The sequence below is a fragment of the Argentina silus genome (assembly GCF_951799395.1).
Source record: "Argentina silus genome assembly, chromosome: X".
NCBI classification, from domain to species: domain Eukaryota; kingdom Metazoa; phylum Chordata; class Actinopteri; order Argentiniformes; family Argentinidae; genus Argentina; species Argentina silus.
In genome coordinates this window covers 35,139,704-35,162,596 of record NC_139653.1, presented here as the reverse complement: position 1 = coordinate 35,162,596, position 22,893 = coordinate 35,139,704, and the positions used below count along the sequence as shown (strand labels likewise).

Here is a 22,893-nt window from a genome sequence, read left to right as displayed (position 1 = left end):
GTTAGCGTCTAACCAGAAGTGCAAAATAGCAGAAAGTGCAATGAACAGTGTTTGCAGGTAGTGCAATATATGATCAGTAGTAGTGCAGTATAATATAGCAGTGCAGTATAGCAGTATATGAGTACAGTAGCATTATAGCAGAATAAATAGTTACAGTATGAACAGTGTAGCAGCATATGAGCTGTATGGGTAATGCAGTCTAGCAGTATATATGTATTAACAGTAGCATGAGGTAGATAGCAGAATAAATATAAATATGAATATGGAATGCCGTATAAACAGTATAAACAGGTATGTACAGTATGTGCAGTAGTATTAAAGAAAATATAAGGATATGTGCATTATGTGCAGTATGAACAGTATGGACAGGTATGTACAGAAGAGCAGTGGTATGAGTAAGAGCAGGGGAGGGGAGGGGAGTAATAGTGCAATAGTGCAATTGTCCGGGGGGGGGGGGGGGGGGGGTTGCAGGGGTAGTAGGTTGTCAGGTCGGTGCAGTGTTCGAGTTCAGTAGGGTGACAGCCGCAGGGAAGAAGCTGCCTCTGAACCTACTGGTTCGGGTGCGGAGAGACCTGTAGCGCCTCCCGGAGGGGAGTGGGGTGAAAAGTCTATGGTTGGGGTGAGAGATGTCCTTGACGATGCTGCGTGCCTTACGCAAGCATCGTTTGCCCTGGACAGCCTCGATGGAGGGGAGTGAGGAACCGGTGATGCGTTGGGCAGTTTTCACCACCCTCTGCAGTGCTTTCCGGTCCGATGCCGAGCAGTTGCCATACCATACTGTGACACAGTAGGTAAGGATACTCTCGATGGTGCAGTGGTAGAAATTCACCAGGATCTGAGGAGACAGATGGACCTTCTTTAGTCTCCTCAGGAAGAAGAGACGCTGGTGAGCCTTCTTTATCAGGGTGGAGGTGTTGAGGGTCCAGGAGAGGTCCTCAGAGATGTGGACACCCAGAAACTTGAAGCTGGTGACTCGCTCCACCTCAGTCTCGTTGATGAGGATGGGGGTGTGTGCTCCAGCTTTAGACTTCCTGAAGTCCACAATGAGTTCTTTGGTCTTCTTGGTGTTGAGAGCCAGGTTATTGTCGTTGCACCACACTGTTAGGTGCTGTACCTCCTCCCTGTAGGCCGACTCATCGTTGTTGCTGATGAGACCGATCACCGTTGTGTCGTCTGCAAACTTAACAATGGTGTTTGAGCCATGTACAGGTGTGCAGTCGTAGGTGAAGAGGGAGTAAAGGAGGGGGCTCAGCACACAGCCTTGTGGAACGCCGGTGTTCAGGATGAGGGTTGAGGAGGTGTGGTTGTGAAGCCTAACAGACTGCGGCCTGTTGGTCAGGAAGTCTAGAATCCAGTTGCAGAGGGAGGGGTTGATGCCCAGTTGCCTGAGTTTGGAGATCAGTTTGGAGGGGATGATGGTGTTGAATGCTGAGCTGAAGTCAATAAACAGCATTCTCACATAAGAGTTAGTCTTGTCGAGGTGGGACAGGGCGGAGTGAAGTGCCGTCGAAATGGCATCCTCTGTACTCCTGTTCTGCCGGTAGGCGAATTGAAAGGGGTCCAGTGTGGGTGGTAGGCAGGTCTTGAGTTGGGCTAGGACCAGCCTCTCGAAGCACTTCATGATGATGGGCGTGAGTGCCACTGGTCGGAAGTCATTTAAGCTCGTTGCAGTGGAGTGTTTTGGCACCGGCACGATGGAGGTGGTTTTGAAGCACGCGGGGACAGCTGCTTGGGCTAGGGACAGGTTGAATATGTCAGTCCAAACCTTAGTCAGCTGCACAGCGCAGGCCCTGAGGACGCGTCCGGGAATCCCATCAGGACCAGCAGCCTTGCGTGCGTTAGTCCTGCTCAGTGCCGCACACACGTCGGTGGGAGATAGAGTGAGGGGCTGGTGATCCGCAGGGAGCACAGCCTTGATGGCCACCTCCTTGTTGTCCCTGTCAAAGCGGCCGTAGAAGTGGTTCAGCTCATCAGGGAGGGAGGCGTCAACGGAGAGGGGTGAGGTGTTAGTTGTTTTGTAGTCTGTGATGGCCTGGATGCCCTGCCACATGCGTCGGGGGTCAGAGTTGTTTCTGAAGTGATCCTCTATCCTCAGCTTGTGGTTGTGCTTGGCCTTTTTGATGCCCCTCTGCAGATTAGCCCTGGATGAGCTATAGGCCCGAGCATCCCCTGATCTGAAGGCAATGTCGCGTGCCTTCAGCAGGAGTCGGACCTCACTGTTCATCCATGGCTTCTGATTAGGGAAAGTGGTGATCCGCTTGAGTGTGGTGACACTGCTGATGTTGGAATTGATGTAGTCCAAAACAGATGAGGCATATGAATCAATGTCCGTGTGGGAGTCGTGGGTGGCCTGAGTGGCAAACACACCCCAGTCAGTGTTTCCAAAACGCTGCTGGAGCGCTGAGTCAGCTCCCTCTGGCCAGACCTTGACTGTCCTCACTGTAGGTTTCACTCGTTTGATGAGTGCTGAGTACTTGGGCAGTAGGAACAATGAGAGGTGGTCTGATTGACCTAGGTGGGGGAGGGGAACGGCTTTGTACGCCTCAGCCATGCTGGTGTATACTTGGTCCAATGTCCTGTCTCCTCTGGTGGGGCATGAGACATTTCGGTGGAATTTGGGCAGTACAGTCTTTAGGTTGGAGTGATTGAAGTCACCCGCGACAATGAAGGCTGCCTCGGGATGCAGAGTCTGTTGTTTGCTAATGGCAGCATGCAGTTCTTTCATAGCAATCTTAGCATTAGCATCCGGGGGGATATAGGCTGCCGCGATAACAGTAGACGTGAACTCTCTGGGCAGATAGAAAGGTCTACACTTAACCATGAGAAACTCCAGGTTAGCTGAGCAGTGACTCTCGGTGATGGTAGTGTCCGTGCACCACGTCTTGTTAACATAAATGCACAAACCTCCACCTCTGGTCTTACCGGAGTCGCCTGCTGTTCTGTCTGCTCGGAGAACGCAGCGCCCTGCTAGCTCGATAGCGTTGTCGGGAACCTCGCTGTTGAGCCAGGTTTCAGTGAAAACCATGATGTTACAGTCCATAATCCATTTGTGGGTGGTGATCCGCAGCCGCAGTTCATCCATCTTGTTTGCCAGGGAACGAACATTAGCAAGGAAAAGGCTAGGTAGTGAGAGTCGGTGTGGGGTTAGCTTCAGCCTAGCTCTCAGCCCACCTCGGCTCCCTCGCCTGTGTTTTCTTTTCCGAGCCGGTCTGGGGCCTCTTCCGGTCGGTGTAGCGGAGTTAGCTGGACCCGCTGTTTTGCTAATCTCGGGTATATCGGGTATATCGTCGATAAAGATGACTGGAGTGCCGGAACCGATGTCCAGAAGTTCTTGTCGGCTGTACGATATGTACGCTAAACTGTTTTTAGCGAGAATACTTAAGATAAACAAGCAAATAACTACTAGTTCGCAAACTCTGGAGAGACACTGAGCGTCGCGATGCATGCGCGCCGCCATCTTGAATACCTTTTAAGGTGTGAACCAAAAATAAGCTGTTTTTTATTTTAAAAAAATCTAAAAAAAACCCTCCTTTCACACCCCTTAAGGTATGAACTAAACCTGAACTAAACCTGCTTTTCCACCAAGCTCTGAAATAGATATAGGGTACTAACTCAGACTACAGATACCAATTTGTCAACAAATCCTGTTGTTTTGTCTTGAATACACCGTGAACAGGCAGGGGCTATAGGCTAACGCTATGTAAAGTCTAGGCATAAAACATCGATTGGTATAAATTACAACTCTGATGTTTTCTACTATTTGATGTATAAATAAGTTCACTTACCATTTGTAAAATCCATGGACCATGTGAAGGGGGGAATAGTCGGCGACAAACATTTGTTGGGTGAGAAATCTGACTGAGGTAAGGACAAATTCATGTGCAGCCGTCCTCTCAGTGTCTCTCTTTGAGGCAATAATCAGTACACGTTACATTGTTACTGTGGGAAAACGTGTTCTTTATTTGAAGGAGAAGACAAACTACTTATTACTTTTAGCTATTTATTTGTATGTCAAAATTCTAGACTTGTACAAGGACCACTTTTGGCGAAGAAAATCACAGTCAGCAAGCTGTTAAGCTGTAACCAACCTTCCAAAAATGGATACATTCAATATGTCAAACAAAGCATTTTACAGTAAACAGAATGATTATGATTGGCTATTTGGTTGGGGAGGAGCCGCGGTTTAGACTTGGCTCTCCTCTCGTTGGTGTTTTAGGCTGGTCCCAGCCCCCGACACACGATCCGTTCCAGATAGAGATATCGCCGGTCCGTTCCCTCTGGGGGACGAGTTGACCTGCTGAAGAAAACATACACCTACTCTGATTTGTCCTTTCCTAACCTAATATTTTTCCATTACATCATTCTTGTGTTATGTGTGTGTTGCAGCATCTATCTTGATGACCTGTCCCTTATCTCCTTCATGTATTAATCCAACATACCATGGAATTAATGCTTGATTCATCTCATTTATCAACAGGCCATCACATTAGTAAATTTCAGATGATTAAAAAACATATTAATTCAATTGATTTGCATATGGAATATCAAATACAATTAGTAAATGTAATTACCCTAAATAAAGAACTGAATAGCTTTATTTACTCGTCTGCTATTGAGCATTATAATGCAACTGTTTTTATAAAAATAATTTCTAACAAAACCCTCCTTTCACACCTTTTAAGGTGTGAACCAAAAATAAGCTGTTTTTTATTTTAAAAAAATCTAAAAAAACCCCTCCTTTCACACCCCTTAAGGTATGAACTAAACCTTTACCACAGGAGTCTTGGGTGTTGCGGTCTCAGGCTCTGCCTCCACCTGCCGTACCTGGTTAGACAAAACTTGAGACAAGTTAGTCAATGCATTCATGTAGTCATTGCAATTTATTTGCCAAATGTCTAAGGACGGCAGGTGGCCTCCATCTCTTGGAGGACCTGGCATTTGAGCGACCTGTCAACAACTCATTGGGCATTAGATGTGTTTTGCTGTTTGGTGAGTTCCTCATCGACATCAGTGCTAGGGGAAGTGCATCTAGCCATGTCAATCTGGTGTCGTGGCATACTGGTTGGGAATGAGTTCATCCCTTAGCCATTTTACTTCAGTGCTGGCTGTCTCTTTTTACAGGGAGTGGCTTCCACCCATTTAGTGAACCTATCCACCATTACTAGTAGGTATTCGTAGCCTTTCACTCTGTTGTCTGCACCCATATCTGATGTCCTTGAATGGTGCGTCTGGTACTGGGAACTTTCCCATTGGGCACTTGTAGACCATCTTTGGGTCGTGGTCATTGCATGTGTCACATTCTGTCACATAGTTTTCCACCATGCTGGTCATGTGTGGATGAATTTTGATTTTAATCAAATTAGTGTCAATCTGCGGCCTGTATAGATGGGGTCAAGCAGTAGTTCCAAAACTTGAACACTATATGCAGCTAATCAGTAATTGCTGAACATAAACATTAAATGGAGCTTAATCATTAATTACTGAACATGAACACTAGTTGGAGCTAATCAATAATTGCTAAACATGAACATTAAATGGAGCTAATCAATAAAGCTGAACTTGAACACTAGATGAAGCCAAAACACTAGTTGCTCTGCTTTAAGGAAGTAACGAGACAAAGAAAACTTTTCAGGGTGGGGCCGGCCTCCCACTTACTGAACAACCACAACAACAGTAGAGTCAACAACTACTAGAGACAACAACAACTCTCGCACAATTTCTATAACAGTTTACACCAACATGTTTTCATCAGTATGTCACTTTCTTTTACCTTCAAACACAATTACTCTCCAAACGCTCTCACCTCCCTCAGCTTCAATGCTTTACTTACTCACACAACCTGGTCCCATACGCTCTCCACTCATAACAAGATTAAATCTAACACACAACAAATAAAATTTACAGGGACTTTAACCCTGAGGGCCTCTAACCCATTTATCAGGACTTTAACCTGAAAGGACTTGAACCTAAAACAAAACATTTACAGGGACTTTAACCCTGAGGGCCTCTAACCCATTTATCAGGACTTTAACCTGAAAGGACTTGAACCTAAAACAAAACATTTACAGGGACTTTAACCCTGAGGGCCTCTAACCCATTTATCAGGACTTTAACCTGAAAGGACTTGAACCTAAAACAAAAAATGTACAGGGACTTTAACCCTGAGGGCCTCTAACCCATTTATCAGGACTTTAACCTGAAAGGACTTGAACCTAAAACAAAAAATGTACAGGGACTTTAACCCTGAGGGCCTCTAACCCATTTATCAGGACTTTAACCTGAAAGGACTTGAACCTAAAACAAACAATTTACAGGGACTTTAACCCTGAACAATAGAATTCTGACATATATTGCTTTGATTGTTAAATTTTCATTAACGGTTTCATTACGTATACATAGATTTATAAATTTGGTAGTTGGTTTACTCTTACCTCCTCCACACTCACAGTCTACAGTATTCAAAGTTAACTATGCAGAATTCGGTTCATAACAACAGGTTTCTGCTTACCTTTTTGTTTTTGGCGCGCCTCTGAGTGGTGAGGGGTTACAAGAAAACAACTCCGTCTGGCTTCCGTCTCCCGGACTTCGCCGTCGGTCCAATTTCTTCTCTTCAAATCACGTCGGGACGTCACCAAATTTGTGGGAAAACGTGTTCTTTATTTGAAGGAGAAGACAAACTACTTCTTACTTTTAGCTATTTATTTATATGTCAAAATTCTAGACTTGTACAAGGACCACTTTTGGCGAAGAAAATCACAGTCAGCAAGCTGTTAATCTGTAACCAACCTTCCAAAAATGGATACATTCAATATGTCAAACAAAGCATTTTACAGTAAACAGAATGATTATGATTGGCTATTTGGTTGGGGAGGAGCCGCGGTTTAGACTTGGCTCTCCTCTCGTTGGTGTTTTAGGCTGGTCCCAGCCCCCGACACACGATCCGTTCCAGGTAGAGATATCGCCGGTCCGTTCCCTCTGGGGGACGAGTTTGTCCTTTCCTAACCTAATATTTTTCCATTACATCATTCTTGTGTTATGTGTGTGTTGCAGCATCTATCTTGATGACCTGACCCTTATCTCCTTCATGTATTAATCCAACGTACCATGGAACTAATGCTTGATTCATCTCATTTATGAACAGGCCATCACATTAGTAGATTTCAGATGATTAAAAAACATATTAATTCAATTGATTTGCATATGGAATATCAAATACAATTAGTAAATGTAATCACCCTAAATAAAGAACTGAATAGCTTTATTTACTCGTCTGCTATTGAGCATTATAATGCAACTGTTTTTATAAAAAATAATTTCTAACATTACCATGATGTCATACTGTCTTGACAGAACCACTTGTTAATTAGTAGGCTTGCTAAACAAATATTGTAACATATTTTGGATGAAAATTAATGATTAAATTGAAAAGACAGCAAATCAGTCCATGCTAGCTCTGCATATCCCCAGTCGGCTGCTCTAACAATGACTATAGAATGCTACTATAGAACACTCGTGAAACGGCCTAAAAAAACCCACCCAGTTGAATACAATGGTAAAAAAAAAAACTACGTTCTTAAAGGTTAATGTAAAGATGCTTGCTCTTATAAGACATCTTTACTACAAAAACACATCTCCATTTCTAGACATAATGTGATACTTTTTTATTCAAGGATGACAGGAAAAATGTTCGCACCAAAGGAGGATCCTTGGAATGCATTTTACAGCATTTTACACAGATAGAATGTTTTGGAGAAAATGACTTTGAATGGCTGATAAGGGATGAACCACACATAGAAATATAGTATATATAGGTTACCGTATTATGAAAAGATAAGCCATCTCCAATGGAAATGCAATTTAGTCTAATGCTAGATTTAGTCAATGATTTAGAATTTAGAATTTTAGAAGGAAGATGAGAGAATGTATCCATGATTGACCTGAATTTATCCATGACCGCTGTGCCTGTCACTCGTTCTCAGAGTTGGTTAACTCTTGAGGTTCCTCGGGTCTCCACCGAATTGGGTTTTAGTTGTGGTGCACCTGAAAAAACAAGTCAGTTACTGTAAATGTTTTGTTAGATATGTATATCTGACTGTTCTATTCTATTCTAAACTTAGTACTATTGGATATTGTCCTCTTCACTGTCAGGCGCCATGGCTGGGGGCACCCATGCCCAGAGAGAGCAGGAGGAGGCGGCGGCGGCGGCCAGGTTTCCAAAGCGGCAGATGACGATTTGGCAGCAAAGAAGGAGGCGTCCAGAACCAAAGTGTTAATAAACGGGAACCTCTTACCCTTACCATACCTACCGAGTCCGCCCCTGTGTCAAGGACCCTGTTACATGTACACAGACCGAAATTAAACTCTGCATTATGCTATTATGGCGGTGGTGTGTCTGAAATATTCCCTATGCAGGGAGGAGAGAGGAGGGCAGGCGTCCATTAAAGCCAACACTGTCAATCTTCCCCAACACTCATCATTTGAACATCTCATTGTCAAACTGTATTTCTTCCTGAACTGGCTTCCCTACTCACCACTGTCTGCGCCATGTCAGCAAATGTGCTCCTTCTGGGTGATTTTAACATCCACATTGACTCCCCAGGCTCCACTTTGGCTACTGATTTCCTCTCACTACTGGACTGCCTGGATATCAAACAACATGTCACCTTCTCGACCCATAGCAAAGGACACAGACTCGATTTAGTTTGCTCCACTGGCCTGACCCCTCTCAATCTCACTGATCTATTACTTCCCATCTCCGATCACAAAGCTGTTTGGTTTGAGGTCCCTGCCCAAACTTACAAGGAAAAAGCTCAACACTCCATCACATTCCGAAACATAAAACACATAAATAATAATGACCTCATTAACCTGATCAGCACCTGCCCTTCCCCCAGCACTCACACAACTACTGATAACATAGTTATTCATTACAACACCTGTCTCTCCTCCACCCTGGATGCACTAGCCCCTCTCAAGACACACACTGTTACATTTTCCCATGCCTCCTGGTTCAACCCTGAACTCCGCCTATTAAAAACCGCAGGACATCGCTTTGAACGGTTGGTTAAAAAAACTGGCTCAACAGTCTACTCCCAAGCATACTCTGAACACCTCACTCTCTATAAAAATGCCCTCTCAGCTGCCAGAAGCTCCCACTACTCAAACATGATCAATAATGAGAGGAGCAACTCCAAGATCCTTTTCTCCACCGTTAAACACCTGCTTCAACTTGCCAATATTTCCCATGACCTGTGCAATAATTTCTTGAAATATTTCCAGACAAAAATCTACAATATCCATAAAGAGCTGCTACTTCCCCACACCCATAATGCTGTGGATCACCGCCCCCACTCAAAACCAGTCTCTCTGCCTCCATCCCAATGTCTGAGCCCACCATCAGTGCCCCAGGTCCCCTCCTGACCTCCCCTTCTTCTCCAGGTACAGAGCCCAGTGGACAGGACCTGACCTTTACGATGACCTGTAGACCCCACGGTTGTCGTAGCACCAGCACAAACAGTAGGCTTTTGACTAATGTATAGGCGCCCCTTGTTGGTGGTTTAGGAGTATAACAGCTGTTTGGTCATCCTGAGATAGTAGTGTTCTCTGCTCCCCTCTAGTGGATGGAAGAGAGAACTACAACACTACTGGGTTTCAGTCACTGCTCTGCTTGTACACAAGACAGACCAGTACATGCACTCCCCTTATAAGAACCACATCAGAGCTGGACTACTCGGACTCTGACTCTGAAGGTGAAGTACATTGTAAGTACAGCTTCACACCCCACAATAATTCATCTCTATAAACAGTTGGTTCTTCTATCCACTTCACTGCTGTGCTGCATCACTCCTGGTCCTCCTGTGTGTTGGTACAAGGCTCTAATCATTCATCAATATGCATTTTACAATATTTACATGTCACCCTCAATAAGGCAACAGAAAAGCTTTACAGTTTCAACATGACACATGATTATAGACATCAATAGGTTGAATTACAGTAAAGAATCATACAACAGTCATTCACTCCACTAAGTGTCCAGCCCAACTAGTCACATGACCAGCCCAACTAGTCACATGACATAATTCATGACAATGAGCAGGTCAAGTGCCATCAGATGACAATTTTGCCTCGAAAATGTCACTAACATTTCAGACAAACCACCTCCATATTAGCATAATGCAAAGTTTAATTTCGGTCTGTGTACGTTTTTGCCATTCGTTTTTTTTGTGACAAATAATGACAACCACAAATGAGAGTTGTTTTTATTTTTTTATTAAGCACCAGATCTGCAACATACAGGCAACATTTTCTTGATGGGTTCAAACTCTCTCATATGAATGGGCTGTCATATGACATGATATAATAGAGTATGGCGTAGTGAGGTAGTTATAGAGGGTGGGGTTAATGGGGTAGAGTGTGGGGTTAATGGGGTAGTGTGTGGGGTTAATGGGGTAGAGTGTGGGGTTAATGGGGTAGAGTGTGGGGTTAATGGGGTAGTGTGTGAGTGAGGTGTAGAAAGTGCGGGGTACACTCTTAGAAAAAAAGGTTCTTCATTTGTCCCTATAGGAGAACCCTTTGAAGATCCCTTGTTGGTTCAGAGTAAAGGTCTTTTGAGTTCCATTTAGAACCCTCTGTGGACAGAGGGAGAGGCCCGGGAGTAGGGGTTTGGAGAGGAATAAACAAAGGGATCTTGGAAAAGCAGGAGGACCAGGAAAACATATGAAGATGAAGAACGACAACCATGACTGATCAGAAGAGGAAAGATGGAGATGCTGTAGATGGTGGTGGCGGGGGGCGGCATCTTTAATCTTCAAATACATTCAATCTGAGGAAAATAACTGAAAAAGGGAAGTGAGAGATAATAGGACGCTCACATACAGACTGTTGACATTGGACAAACAACTTCACGTTCAACTACACGTCTGTTTGAAATGTGTATCCTACTACTAACTCCTCTTCCCTGTGTGCTTTATTTCTCACCTCAACTTTCTTTTTTGCCAAATTGTCATTTTTCGATCAGGAAACATGGCCGCCTCTGGGTCATCTTGCAGGTCCTCTGCAAAATGTTCCCCACCCGCCATCCATTCAAGCCTCCGCTCTCGCTTTTTCGAGGCCCACTTCTCATATCGGTCCACCTCCTTCTGCCTCATGGCACCTTTCTTCTGGGCCTTTTCGTCCTGGAACTTATTGCAGCTGTCCTCTGCCTTCTGCCTCTTCTCCTCCGTCTTCAAGAGGTCCTCCCTCTTCTCCTGCTCTCTCTGGGCACGGGTGATCAGCTGGTTTGTGACCATTGAGGCCGTGCCCCCAAACGTGGTACCTGACAGAGAAAAGGACAATATCCAATGGTACTGAGTTTAGAATAGAATAGAACATTAAGATAGACATATCTAACAAAACATTTACAGTAACTGACTGTTTTTTTCAGCGAAATTGCTAATTGTCTGGCCTTACCGTTGAAGTACACCTCATGCCCCTCCTCCTTCTCTCTCTTGAAGGTCCTATCAATCTTCCGGAGGTTGCGCTCCTTGATCTTCTAGTTAGCCCAGTTGAATGCTCTTCTCCGGATGCTCTTGTCTTTCTTCCGTGTTTTTGTAGTAAAGATGTCTTAGAAGAGCAAGCATCTTTACATTAAATGCAAAACAGTAGATTGATATCCATAAAATGTCACTCAAGTTTCAGTCCGCCAAAGACCATTAGCTCTCAAACCTCTTTAACCTACCCAGACAGAACCAAGAATGCTACCCTTTAACCTACCCAGACAGAGCCAAGACCACTACCCCTCTAACCGGTCTTTACCTACCCAGACAGAGCCAAGGCCACTACCCCTCTAACCGGTCTTTACCTACCCAGACAGAGCCAAGACCACTACCCCTCTAACCGGTCTTTACCTACCTAGACAGAGCCAAGACCACTACCCCTCTAACCGGTCTCTGCCTAATAGGGAAGTCGAGTCATACTGAGGTTTAAGATATTTAACTGATCTAAATCCACAGTAATACATTGTGGATGTACTGGACATTGTCTATGCTGACTGTGTTTACTAAATGTTGTCTTGTTGCCTGATATGACACATTGTGTTTCTGTACCTCTGTGTTGTGTCTGTCTGTCTTGTGCTGTACAGTAACTGTTCTGTATTGATTTGTGTGTTTGTAATGTGTCCCTGTAATGTGTCCCTGTATCTCTGTGCTGTGTCTGTCTTGTTGTCAAGTGTTTAGTTATTGACTACGATTTAAATAAACTTTTACAAATTTACAATAGATGCATTCAAATTATATGAGCATTGAGCAAGAAGTACTTACTATCACTAGGAGGTTGACACAGTGGCTTGGTTACTGCTCATCAAACTGTTAAACAGGAGGTAAATGCAAATTAAAATTGAGCCATCCTTGGACACCCCCCACACATACCACATATAGAGAATCAGGGAATAAACTGTTACACAGTTTACAGATAACTCAATATAGTCTCAATATTAAAGTCGGCAAACCTAGTTAAATTATAATTTAGTTGAATTTTGAGTGCAGAGAGGGTGACTGCCAATTCGAAAACCAACACTTGTTGACTTAAAGCATTGTGTGCAGAAGACAAGCGACAGGTTACCACGTGTATGAAAGGGACAACTTAAGCACCGCGTGTATCTGCTAGTCATGTAGGCTAGCTAGCTAACAGAAAATTAGCTAGCTTGTTAGTCAAATTCTATAGCTGGCAAAGTAAACAGGCGTTCTTTCAATTTGCGTTTGGCGTGATTCCGAATTTCAGTAAAAAAAAAAGAAAAGAAATACAGACCAATATAGTTTAATGGGCTGTGCATGAATACATGTTTAAACCAAAAAGCCAGGTCGTCTGTATCTAGCTTGCTAAAGTGCATCTCAGGTCAGGTAAACTCGGTAGCAAGGTTAGCTCGCTTAGCTGCTGCACATATTTCACTCAAGCGATACATGTTGTTTAAGAACAAGACGCATTTTTTTTTTTAAATCTAAGAAAATAGCAAACCTACGAATTTCCAGCGCCATTCACCAGCCGCATGCCGAAGAGCGAAAGAGGAAAATTGTGCTTCTGAAAAATCCTGCGATCACGCACATGCGCACAGGGCAGTCCACGCGCACAGGGCAGTCCACGCGCACAGGGCAGTCCACGCGCACAGGGCAGTCCACGCGCACAGGGCATGTCCCCAACTCATTAATTTTCAATTGGCCGAACCTAAATAAATGTCATCTAAAGATATTCACGTATTTTATATTACACACATTAAAAACACTATGACCCAGCTACTTACCCAGCTCCTGAATGAGGTCCGCTGTAAATCAAAAGAAAAGACACATCAGGAAAATGGACACCAGAAGACTGTCTCCAAGAAAATCCTTCTCTTATGCAACTTTCTCCAGCATGCCAGTATGAATAGGTTCAGTGTACAGTGCCTCTGTAGAGGTCTAGTGAAACAACTTACTCATTAACAATAGTGACCGAAAAAGACCAACTGGACAAAGTGTGTTGTTCACTGATCTTCTTTTCATATTTCTATATGCTGCCATAAGCTGTTGCTGGCTGCCACTCTGGTGTGGGCCTTTACAGTGAGAGTGTTCAATGACCTGAAGGCCATACAGGAATCTTGTTAAAGGGATTTGATCTCAATGAGGCTAACCTGGACTGCACTCTGACTGCTTGTGGCACATATTCTGTATGTATAGTTGATTTAGTTACTTTAGACAAATGTACTGAATTGTAAGTCACTCTGGATAAGAGAGTCTGCTAAATGACTCAAATGTAAATGTGGTTAAATGGAAATGGACTGAGATGAACCAGAGCATACCACACATGCTAGCATTCTGTATAAACAACACTAACAAACACTTACTGCCAAATGAATGAACCACCAAATCATCAAAATTATTCAAATGGAGATGTGGTCAAATGGAAGTTGACTAAGGTGATATAGCCACTACTGACCCCGCTGCTGGTTGAGGTCACCTATGAGCAGAGTAAAAGACAGAGAAATGTCTTCAGTATAAACATTTCAAAGTTTAGACCAGAGCTTGAAAAATGACTACCATTCTGTATAAACAACACTGACAAACACTCACTGCCAAATGAATAAACCTTCAAATTATCATGTGACTTCACCTTCCGCTCGACATCCTTTCACCAGGAAGTAGATGGCCAGAGGTAATCCAATGACAATGACAGAAACACCAAAGACAACCATCCATGGGTTGGTGCGGTCAAACAGCTCACCTGAAACATGAATCATTCTAAATCGACTTCAACCTTGTACCAAGTAAACAAGGTTGATTTTGTTAGATGTCACCCAGAAGGAAAAAAAAACAGTACTTTCAAACAAAAGGATATCAAATTTTACTATGTACAATGACAGGTAGTTTGACTGTGTGGAGTCCTCTTATAGAGTCCCTGTGTGTCTCTGGAGACCCAGCAGAGAGAGGGGACTGCTTCACTGTCCAGCCACACCATCTCAGGCTCAGGGTGCCAGCCTTTAGATTCACACAGCAGACCCGTCCCTCCCTCTCTGCGTCCCTCAATGGAGATCACTGGCTGGGTTCCTACAGCTACACACACAAAGACAGACTGGAGTTGAAGTACTGGTGTGAGGTTATGAACATAGATTTAGGAAGGGTTAAATACAATTGGAGACTTATTGGAAGTTTTATGGTAAAAAAATGAATTATGCAGGGAGCAATCCCAGATTGCCCCTTCAAGTCTAATGAGACAGATCCAATGATGTGTTATTGTCTGTAAGGACAGTGTGCTGCTAGTTGTCTTCATGAGCCATTCACATGTTCATATGTTCACATGTTCAAAAAAGAGTGAGGAAGACAGTGACACCGAAATGGAGAGGGAGCCAAAGAAAAAGAATAAAGAAATGAAGGGAGTCATGAAGCTGCAACAAGACATAAAAATACTCCAAGATCAGGCAAGGGCAGCGGAGACAGAGACGAAGGAAAAGCAGAGGAAGATTGACACACTTGAAGATCTGGTGAGGTCAATGATAAGAGAGGACCAACTGGGAAAGGAAGAGCAACATGTTCTTCATGTGGAGAAACAGAAACAAAAGAAAAGAGAGAGGGGGACAACCCATGCAGAGACAGAGAATCAGATGGAGGAGGAAAAAGAAGGACAGACAGAGTCTGACAGAAAGAACAATTCAGAGAGACAAGAAGTTGAGATTGAGAGAAAGTGGAAGGAGCAGAATAGAAAAGTGGGACGAAAGGATATCATCAATGAAGGGAGAGGAGAGATGAATGTGGAACACAAACCACAGTTGTGTACTAATGGACAGAAACATCCAGAAGAAAAGAAGGGGTGGATAGATATCTTGTCTGTAGAGGATGACGAGAAGAGACAGAAAGAGGTGGAAAAACGCAATGATAAAATAAGACAGAGACAGACACTGACAGTAAGGGACATTATCCAGATGCAGGATGAGAAAAAGATGGAGAGTCCGAAAGAGGAGGGACAAAGAGAGACGCATAGAAGGACCGCTTCTGAGATTAAAGGAGAACTAGGGAAGGAAATGAAGATGGAGGGAAAGAGAGAGGAAGAGGATGAGAAGAGGAATGAAGGGACCAAACAGATGGTGGAGAAAAATAGAGAGATGGGGGAAGAAAGGGAAGGACAGGTGCCGATTAGAAGACAGAGAAATCTTCCAGAAAATAAGGGATGGATGGTGGACTTGTTTGCAGGTGATGAAAAGAAGATTCAGAATGTTGATGAACAGAAGAATAGAAAGATAGAGGGAACGGGAGAGGTGGCAGGGAGAAGAAAGGTTCCAAAACAACAGATAGAGGAAGATCAAAGTGAGATGGAAAAAGAGAAGGAAGGAGAGTTGTCTCCTCATGGACAGAGAAATCTAGCCCAAAGGAAGGCACGTGTAGACGACTTGTTTGTGTTCGATGAAGAAACGAAACAGAAAGAGGTGGAGAGACACAATGAGAGAATACAACAGGGACAGAAACTGACAGTGGGGGATTCTATCCAGATAGTTGAGGAAAAGCAGAAGATGGGGCGGAGGGAGAGAGGACAAAGAGAGATTGATAGAAAGACAGCTTCTGAGATTAAAGGAGAACTAGGGAAGGAAATGAAGATGGAGGGAAAGAGAGAGGAAGAGGATGAGAAGAGGAATGAAGGGACCAAACAGATGGTGGAGAAGAATAGAGAGATGGGGGAAGAAAGGGAAGGACAGGTGCCGATTAGAAGACAGAGAAATCTTCCAGAAAATAAGGGATGGATGGTGGACTTGTTTGCAGGTGATGAAAAGATGATTCAGAATGTTGATGAACAGAATTATATAAAGATGGAGGGAACGGGAGTGGTGGCAGGGAGAAGAAAGGTTCCAAAACAACAGATAGAGGAAGATCAAAGTGAGATGGAAAAAGAGAAGGAAGGAGAGTTGTCTCCTCATGGACAGAGAAATCTAGCCCAAAGGAAGGCACGTGTAGACGACTTGTTTGTGTTCGATGAAGAAACGAAACAGGAAGAGGTGGAGAGACACAATGAGAGAATACAACAGGGACAGAAACTGACAGTGGGGGATTCTATCCAGATAGTCCAGGAAAAGCAGAAGATGGGGCGGAGGGAGGGAGGACAAAGAGAGATTGATAGAAAGACAGCTTCTGAGATACACAAAGAACTAAATGTGAAAAAAGCAAAAATAGAGATAGAGAGAGATAATGGACAGTTGCCTGCTGGAAGACAGAGAAATCAAACAGCCAAGAAGGCTTGGATAATGGACTTGATTGCAGATGATACAGAGAAGAGACATGGAGAGGAGGGAAAAAGTACTTCAGAGACAAAAATGGACACTCAGTACAGTAGAGCAAGCAAAATGGATGTCAAAAGAGAGAGAATACTAGAGGGAGATAGAGGGAAGAAACAAGCTGAAACTGAGATGCAGAAACAGATCAGGAGAGAGGAGGAAAGACAGAGGGAATTTCAGAAGCATTTAGAAAGAGAAACAGAAAAAGAATTTGAGATGGAGTGGAAGAAATATTTTGCAATTCAAGGAGAGGAAGCAGGTGGAGGGAGAGATAAGCCAGAGGGAGCAGGCAAAACAGAAGGAGATGGAAAGGGAGGTAAAACAAAGAGAGATTGATAGATTTAAACGAGAAACACAATTAGAAAAAGGAAAGGAGAGAAAGATAGAGGAGACTGAACCAAATGATGAAGAGGAAAAGAAGAAGGCTACAAAACAACGGATGGCTGGAGAAATGAGAGAAATTGAAAGAGAGAGGAGAATAAATGTAGAACAAGCAAGAATCCAGAAAGAAAAGGAGAAAGAAGAGGAAAGACAGAAAGAGGAGGGGAAGAATGAAGCTGAAAAACAGAAAAGAGAGGTGGAGAAAGAAAAACTAAAACAGTTAGAGAGAGTGAGAAACCAGAGAGAGGAGCAGAAACAGAAAAGGGAGAAAATACAGAAAGAGAAACAACAACTCATTGAGAGGAGGAGAGAGGAGGCAAAACAAAGAGAGATTGATAGACAGAGAGAACAAGAACAAAAAATAGAGAGGGAGAGAGAGGAGACAAAACTAAGGGAGGAGGAGGAGGAGAAGAAGAAGGTTGCTAAACAGCAGAAGAAAGAGAGAAAAGAGCTAGAAAAAGAAAAAGAGTTAGAGAGAGAGAGAATCCAGAAAGAGGAGGAGCAACAGTACGCACTGGTGAAACAGTTGGAAGAGCAATACAACATGGCAAGACAAATGGAGGATGAAAAAAAGAAAACACTAAAGAAGGAGAGAGCCATTACTACCCTAAGGGGTCACCAACCCGAACGTCGCTGGTTCAAATTGCGCTTAGGACACTACTTCACATTTTCTTTTGTGTTAATTCTTGTTGCTTATGCTCATATTTGCTAATGCCTTCCCTGACAACTTATCCTAACCTTAATCACTCGAAGTTAATGCCTAATACTGCCTGACTATCACGCAATTTGTAATTCACATGGTCAACCATACGTAAACATTGGTTTTCTGTGGCATGAACAATTGGAACGTTTGTATCGGAATTATCAGGTTGCCACGATGAAGATATCTAGGGACGAACATGGCAAGCTTGTATGGAATGCTCCACAGGAGACCATTTTAGCTAGATTGTTGAATGTGACTTTAAATGTAATGTCATAATCGGGACAAGTGTGCTAGGACAAAAGTGGCTAGTCACTAATATAGCTGAGAACAGGCGTGCAGCGCTGCAACACGGATGTGGTTTCGGTGTCTCCGGTGACGTTTACTTTACCAGCGCTTTTCAGTTCACCTCACTGAGCCAGTCTTTTCCTTCCCTTTTCACCCAAGCCTACAATGCATGGCACAAGTTCTGTGGGCTCCCTGCACCTAGGAACCACGTTGAGCTGGCGCAGGTTCTGAACAACCCAAGCCTGGCCCACAGACTGCTGCAGCTCTACGGCACGCCGGCCAACATTGACGTGTGGCTAGGGGGCGTGGCTGAGCCCTTTGTACAGGGGGGGCGCGTGGGGCCTCTCTTCGCTTGTCTCATCGCCACCCAGTTCCAGAGGATCCGTGAGGGAGACAGGTGCGTGTGTGTTTGGGGGGTGCTGTGTGTGTGTGTCAGTCAAGGAAGGCTGGTGGAGGTAGAAATCGGAGGACTGGTTCATTGTAATGAATGGAACGAGGAATGGTAATCAGTGTTCCTTCCACACCTTACAATGAGCCAGTCCTCCGATGTCTGCCTTCCCTGGTGTCTATTTTGAGTGCATGTCTGTACTATATGTGAATCTCTTTCACTTTGCTCCTCCCCAGACTGTGGTATGAGAGCCCAGGAGTCTTCACCGCCAGACAGAGGGCAGCCCTGAGCACTGCCTCTCTGAACCGGATCATCTGTGACAACACTGGCATCACCAGCGTTCCCGCTGACCCCTTCAGTGTCAAGCCTGGCAGTAGTAGGCTCATCCCCTGCTCCAGTGTCCCGCGTGTAGACCTCTCAGTCTGGAGGGACAGAGGCTGTTGAGTGGCCTCTGTCTCCATGGCCCGGTCTACACTTGTTGCTTATGTCTTGTTGCTTATGACTGTGGAGGTCTACGTGTGTGGAGGTTGTGTTCCGTTGTTGGCCCTGTTTCAGCTGACCACCTCGCACTCACATTTTCATTTCACCTTTATTTACACGGGACAAACGCAGTGGATTGTATTTCTAGTCCCAGTCTGGCCACAGAAGGCGCATGCAGCTGAACATTTGAACTGAGACTTTGTAATACCAGGTGTGGACACGGATCTGATCATACCAGGATAACAAGTCTGATTTTAGTGTAGATGAGGCCTATGAAGACACCGACATTGTATGCATGATTACTGAAGAGTGAGGGAGTACAGGAGTGAATCAGTACTTTATTTATATGTCTGTATAGACTTGAAGTGATTAATTTGCTCCACAACTCTCCTATTCAAGTGTGACTTTCTTAGTCAAATAGAGAATCTAGCTAGAGCTTCATGTGTGTTTGAGTTGGCTGGCTAACTTCATCCTGAAATGATTGACTTGCGTGATTGGATCTTGCTCTACCATATTCTCAGTCTTGTATGAAGCCCTTGCATGAACTATGCCTTTGCACTTAACAAGTCTCTCTTACAAAAGAGATTTTAAATCTGAGATGACAAATAAAATGATTACATAATAATAACTTGTGTAATATGTATATATGTGCTTCTAATAACACATGTGGTTTCTGATCTTACAGGTGAAAGCTGCTATGATGACAAGGTCAGTATTTTTATGACTTGCCTGCTTGTGAAATTGGATACACATTCAGTTATGAAGTAATTTTGACCAATACCATGGTAGTCAAATCAAGCTAAATGTCTGTTTTTCTGGGTAGAAGGGCTCTGTGCTACCCACCAGGTCCCAGCAGCAATGCTGGGACCTGGGTGACTTCAACTTCCCCCACTCCCAAAACAAAGAGGAAAGGAAAATAAAATGTGCTTAAAGAGGCAATCTGTGTCTGTTGCATAATTTTTGGGACTTTTAAATGAATTATGTATAGCCATTTATTCTTGGCTATAACTTTATAAATGCCTCATGGGCTTTGTTCAACTGTCTTACCTCATCAGAACTCAGTTTTACCATGTTTACTGCGTAGTTGGAGTGTGTTTAGTCATCTTGATCTCATGGACGCTTCACATCCATCGCTGTCTGACCTTGCATGTCTACAGCCCCGTCCCTCAGCTGTTCAAGTGGCATTGACCTGGCTTTCTTTGAATTACAGATTGCCCCTTTTTAAAAAGGGGCAATCTGGAATTGACGCAACCACTTTTAAATGAATTATGTAGTCGTTGATTATTAAAGAATGCCACTTCTAAATGCCTGTTAGTTCGTGCTTGTTTTATGCCATTGGTTACAAAGTGTAATTGTAAAACTACACTGTATAGCTTTAAAAACTGTATAGCTTTAAAAACATGGTTAAAATTGTTGGGGCTTTTGCTCTAGCTAGCTCAGCAGTCATGTCCTCTAAACCCAACTGAGTGCGTACAGAATTTGGACTCAACTGCTTATACGTGATTGCTCTTAAGCACGTGCCAAGGACAGAGCAAAGCCAGCAAAAATGCACGTCACAAGCTTTTTCTCTGACACCACTTGGACAATTTTGATTAAACTTGGGTGAATGATTGGTCTTGCCATACAGATTAGGAAGTTACGCTGATTGTCCAAATTGACTAAACTATTGTTTAGGAGTTTCGAGGTGATGTCATAATAGGGAGCAAAGTGGAGAGCTAGGAGTGTCCGCAGTGAGCTGTTCTTGGTTAAATGCTGAGCACAGGGCTGTGTCTGGGTGCTCCGTACGCTAGCAGCGATATGTTAACACCAACTAGGTAGGCATTGCTATGCTAGTAACAGAGTAGCTTGCTAGTAAGAGGGCATAAAATACATTTAGAAAGTCTGTCATACAAAGAGTGTGTATTTAGATGTCCTCAATTTCAACTGAAGTAGCCGCCATCTTGTGAGATGTGTTTGTCCCGCCCCTCCTTCAAGCAATAGTGTCGCTGTAGCCCCTAACGCCGTAGGCATAATGAATTTGGGAATAATATTTTGAGAAATCAATGCAAAGCTGATAGTCAAATAAACACTTCAGGTTCTGGTAACTTTTCAGTCTAGCTAGGAATGCAGCTGTAGGCCTATAGCCTAATGAATTTGTGAATAATATTTTGTGAGTGACGTCTGTTATGCAGCATCATTTAATACCAAAACTTGGCCTATATCAATATGGAAACCAGAGGTGTGTAACCTTGGTTTATAGCCAGTTGTCATAAATTATGTGTATCTTTACCGATACCGTCAAGTATAAATGTCAGATACGCTCGTCCAGAAACAGAACAGCTGTGATTACAGATGAACTAAAGAGAGGGAACACGTCCTTGAAACTGACCTCCCGGAGGATCCTTCAGTCCTTCTACTCTGGAGCTGTGGAGAGCATCCTGGCTGGCAACATGGAGCTCCAACCCCCCCTCTCCATGTCCTGTACACCAGGAGGTGTAGGACCAGAGCCTACAGGATAATGAAGGACCCTCACCACCCGAAAAACGGACTGTTCCAGCTGCTGCGGTCAGGCAAACATAATTACCCATTGCAGACTCATCCTCCACTGTAATTATCATACTGTCAACCTGTCATTGCCATTGTATATTGCCATTCCATTGCGTACATTGCTTCACCACTGTTTATACTGCTTATACTGTTTATATTCTTTCGTACTTCTATTTTATTTTATTCTATTTTAAAACTTATTGTTGCACTACTCTGTGGCACTGTCACTTTTGCATTTCACTGTATACTTGTATGCACGTGACAAATAAAGAATCTTGAATCTTGAATTGTGGCCATGTAGGGATGCCCATGGTCAGCAACAATACTCAAATAGGCTGTGACATTCAAGCGATGATTGATTGGTATTAATGGGCCCAAAGTGTGCCAAGAAAACATTCCCCACACCATTACACCACCTCCACCATGAGAAGGTGTACAGATGTTCCAAATAAAGTGTCTGGTGAGTAGATATTATTGTTTTAACAGTCTTTTTAATTTCCCTCCATCTTCCTCTTTTAAAGCCCCCTCCAAAAAAATCCATATTGTACCGACCCTGTGTAAGGCCCATTAGCAGCTCTGCCAAGGGAGTTAACTCTCTTGGTGTTGTGGCTAGCGCAGCCGGTTTGTAAGCAGAAGGTTGCGAGTTCGATACCCGCTTAAGGCAAGCTACTCTACCCCGCCGTTCGCTACATTGGTGTCAGAAGTGGGATGGCGCCCGTGAGTCCATTGGAGAGGCGTGTCCACGTGAGAGACTCGTATTTTCAAGAGGCCAGGAGGTTTTGCTGGCCAGGTCACATGGTCAGGAAAAACTCCAGGCCCCAGTTTATGCCTGGAACCATTGAAGTTCTAAACAGAGACTCAGCGAGCCCAGAGGTATCCATGCTTACCGTAGTCGGATGGAACGATAGTCCCGTATAACAGCAACCTGACAGAGCAGTGACTATGACAACACAAGTCCTCTTACTCAAAACGTTGTGTTTCAAAAACGTTTGTTATGGAAGTTTCCGCTGCTCTCCCATGTTAGTACACACTCAAAATGAACCTATAGAATATAGATATTCCTATACAAGTGTTTAGTATACAGATATATACATGCTGACAGACTGTATTTTCAGACATGGTGAGGGTGTTGTCATGGTGAGGGTGTGTCTCAGGTGCAGCTCTCTGCTTATGACAATTGTTTCTAACTGCCCTCCTCTCTCCTCCCTACATAGAGGACTTACCTGAACCCCCCCCCCCCCCCCCCCTTCTCCACCATCACTCCCCCAGGTCCCCTCCTGCCCTACTCTCTCCTCCCTCCATTGTGGAGTTATCTGAGCCCACCATCACTGCCCCAGGTCCTCTCCTGACCTCCCCTTCTTCTCC

General features: G+C 43.9%; 1 long non-coding RNA gene and 1 pseudogene across 2 annotated transcripts in view; one reads left to right on the top strand and one right to left on the bottom strand.

Moving 5' to 3' along the window:
- Positions 1–22,893, top strand: part of LOC310822355 (eosinophil peroxidase-like) — a 110,970-nt pseudogene that overhangs the window by 66,004 nt on the left and 22,073 nt on the right. Inside the window, exon 13 of the transcript in view lies at positions 18,759–18,898. The product of the transcript in view is annotated as an eosinophil peroxidase-like (transcript). The remainder of the gene's footprint in view (positions 1–18,758; positions 18,899–22,893) is intronic.
- Positions 10,984–12,342, bottom strand: LOC310823154. The gene is made up of 3 exons (XR_014554919.1): positions 12,297–12,342; positions 11,449–11,601; positions 10,984–11,314 (listed from the first exon to the last, which is right to left on the bottom strand). It is a non-coding gene; the product is annotated as an uncharacterized lncRNA (long non-coding RNA).